Consider the following 4,020-nt stretch of genomic DNA (forward strand, 5'->3'; position numbering starts at 1 on the left):
CAGATTTTGTTTTTCCATTTATCAGTGATGGTCATTCGCGTGTTTCTAGTTTTTAGCCATTATGAATAATGCTGCTTTGACCATTCAGGTAAAAGCTTTCGTGTGGGGGCCTATGTTTTCATTTCTGTTGGATAGATAAGCAAGAGTGGAATTGCTGGGTCACATGGCAACTGTTTAACCTTTTGAGGAACTGGCAAACTGTTTTCCAAATTGGTTGCAACATGTCTTGTAATCTCTTAGCAATGAGGTATACACCGTTATTAGTCCCATTTTACAGTTAAGGAGACTGAGGTAAAGTCAGGTAAAGTCAGTTGCCTAAGGTCCCAGAATTAGCTGTGAATAGAGCCGGGATTCGAACTTAGTTCTTACCAACTGCTTATATTTGGAGGGATGGGCCGATTTTATCTATATGGGCTTAGCCCCAAGCAGCTGATTTCTGACCCTAGAGATTGTCCACTCTTGGATCTATAATATAATGATAGCTCCTCACTTATGTCTAGTACTTTATGGTTTACAAGTCACAGTATATTGTCATCTGACACTCCCTGCAGACCTGTGGGAGAGACAGGCCTAGAGAGGGGAAAGGACTGGAAGAGTCAGACCTGGCTGCAGGGCCTGGGACAGACTATTCAGGGCCCCAAGGCAAGCCCCAAGAGGGGGTCTTGAGCCTTGAGTGATTTCACCTTGATGCCATGTGGCCCGGACATTCTTGATGGCGTCATTGTACAATCCTCACATTCCATGAGCTTCTGGCTTTCCATAAACAAGGCAAGAACAGACATGGGAGTGGGCACAGGCTATTTTGGTCTTAAACCCTCAGTCTAGGAGGATGTTCCTTCTCTTCAGTGACTCCAGACACAGTGGTGGGCTCCTGGTCCCAGCTCCCAGGAGGGGCAGTATGAGTCTTTCATGGTGGTGTGGGCCTATCCCAGGAAAGGGAGGGGGAGGAGCCAGACATACCTGGGGCAGATGTGAAGCCTCAAGTACAGCAAAGAAAAGTATCCACGACCCTTTGACTTCATAATTCTATCCCTAGGGTCATATCCCAAACAGGTTCTTACTCAGCTCTGTGAGGGCACAAATATAGAGACGTTCACCCCAGGGATATTTGGAGAGGGGGCAGATTAGAGACCCTGAGTGTTCATCTTTAGGAGACTGTATAGATGTTACTCCACTGATGCTTCAGCTTCTAATTTTCTTTAATCAAACCACCAGGATTTGAATTTATGCTCTGTGACCTTGAGCAAATTACTTCTCTCTGAGCCCACTTCCTCATCTATAAATTGGAAATTCTGAAAAAATTCTTCCTTGGAAGAGTTGTGCTGAGACTTTAGTGTGACAGTATGCGCTAAACACCTGGCACATGGAGAAGCCCAGTAAATAATGGCCAGGAGCTGGGCGCAGTGGCTCATGCCTGTAATCCCAGCACTTTGAGAGGCTGAGGCGGGTGGATCACTTGAGATCAGGAGTTTGAGACCAGCCTGGCCAACATGGTGAAACCTCGTCTCTACTAAAATTTCAAAAATTAGCTGGGCATGGTCGCAGGCACCTGTAATCACAGCTACTCAGGAGGCTGAGGCAGGAGAATCGCTGGAACCTGGGAGGCAGAGGTTGCAGTGAGCAGAGATCGCTCCACTCCAGCCTGGGTGACAGAGAGAGACTCCATCTCAAAATAAATAAATAAATAAATAAATAAATAAAGGCCAGGAGTGGTGGCATTTGAAGCTTGCAAAACGAATTGCAAATTCATTATTGTCTTGAGTGTTCCCCATCACAGCCTGTGGCTGCAGCGGGGGAGTTCACCCAATTTAATCTATGGCACATGGCTTGGGAGACTTCACTTCGTGGCTGCGGCCCTCAACAACTGGGTGTCCTTGTGTGAAATTGCTAACTTTTGTATTTTTTTGTAGAGATTAGGTCTCACTATGTGGCTTAGGATGGTCTTGAACTCCTGGGCTCAAGTGATCTTCCCGCCTTGGCCTCCCAAATTGTTGGGATTACAGGCGTGAGCCTCCATGCCTGGCCAAACTCCAGAGTTCTTTATTTAATACACCTATAATGAGCCAGACATTAGTGCAGGGCTGTCCAAACTTTCGGCTTCCCTGGGCCACACTGGAAGAAGAATTGTCTTAGGCCATATGTAAAATACACTAACGATATAGCTGATGAGTTAAAAAACATTGCAAAAAAAAAAAAATCTCATAATGTTTTAAGAAAGTTTACAAATTTGGGGCCGGTCGTGGTGGCTCACGCCTATAATCCCAGCACTTTGGGAGGCCGAGGCGGGCAGATCACGAGGTCAGGAGATCAAGACCATCCTGGCTAACACGGTGAAACCCCATCTCTACTAAAAATACAAAAAATTAGCCGGGCGTGGTGGCGGGAGCCTGTAGTCCCAGCTACTCGGTAGGCTGAAGCTGGAGAATGGTGTGAACCCGGGAGGCGGCGCTTGCAGTGAGCTGAGATCGCGCCACTGCACTCCAGCCTGGGCAAAAGAGCAAGACTCCGTCTCAAAAAAAAAAAAAAAAAAAAAGTTTACAAATTTGTGTTGGGCCACATTCAAAGCTGTCCTGGGCCATGGGTTGGACAAGCTTGCTCTAGTGAATAAGAGAGATGAAGTCCTGGCCCAATAGAGTTTATAGTCCAGTGGAGGAGGGATAACATGAACAAGCATAGAACATCTATCAGGTAGTGAGAATAAGAAAATAAAGCCAGGTAAGGTATGGAGAATGCTGGAGTAGGTGTTGGGGAGGTGGTGGGGGCCAAAAATGAGGGAACCCTTCTGCAGGATTGAGAATAGTGTACAAGAAGCATGGCAGCAGATGCTGTTTCCCCTTGAAGGAGAAGCAGGCTATGTTGTTAGATTGGAGTGAGAAAGCAGGGGGAACAGTGAACCAATGAATAAATTATCAGAAAGGATCCCTATAGAATCATGTGGCTCACTGGAATACAGAATTTAAGAGGCCTTAGGCAATGCTGTGGAACATCCTGGTGAACTGGCTGTTGGAGACATTCTTTTGAAGATAGAATGTGTTGATATCCCAGAGTCTCATCCTGCTGGGGTCATTCCCAACAGCTGGGCTTGAGGAGCTCACATAGGCCCCTCTCCTGGATCCTGGAATGTGCAGTTGGCATGTGCTCAGGAAACCTGTGAGCACTGGCCATGAGCAAAAGTCCAGATGCCTTTTTTTTTTTTTTGAGACAGAGTCTTGCTCTGTTGCCCAGGCTGGAGTGCAGTGGTGTGATCCTGGCTCACTGCAACCTCCACCTCCTGGGTTCAAGAGATTCTCCTGCCTCAGCTTCCCAAGTAGCTGGGATTACAGGCACCTGCCACCTGTAATAACAGTATTCTCTGTAATGATCTATTTTAATTTAAAAAAACTTTTTTAGAGATGAGTTCTCACTATGTTGTCTAGGCTGACTTTTAACTCCCTGGCTCAAGCAATCCTCTTACCTCAACCTCCCAAGCAGCTGCAACTACAGGTGTGCTACTGTGCCTGGCAGGAGTTTATCTTGTCCTGCGTCATGGACTGTAGTGTCCAGGGGTACCTAGAATTGTTTACTTATATGCTGGGAACAGTGGCAGGCCATGGTGTCAGGGCACTCACCAGGCAGAGTGTTCTTTTATATAACAATGCAGAATTTTTTTTTTTTTTTAGACAGAGTTTCACTCTCATTGCCCAGGCTGGAGTGCAATGGCGCTATCTCAGCTCACCACAACCCTCCTGGGTTCAAGCGAATCTCCTGCCTCAGCCTCCCGAGTAGCTGGGATTACAGGCATGTGCCACCATGCCTGGCTAATTTTGTGTTTTTAGTAGAGACGGGGTTTCTCCATGTTGGTCAGGCTGGTCTTGAACTCCCGACCTCAGGTGATCCGCCCGCCTCGGCCTCCCAAAGTGCTGGGATTACAGGTGTGAGCCACTACGCCCAGCAACAATGCAGAATTTAAAAAATGTAACAATGCAGAATAGTTAACAGCAAATCTCCGTATCTGGTAGAGTTAATGACCGTAACTCCAAG

Source organism: Nomascus leucogenys, chromosome 7b (genome assembly GCF_006542625.1).
Source record: "Nomascus leucogenys isolate Asia chromosome 7b, Asia_NLE_v1, whole genome shotgun sequence".
Lineage (NCBI taxonomy): Eukaryota > Metazoa > Chordata > Mammalia > Primates > Hylobatidae > Nomascus > Nomascus leucogenys.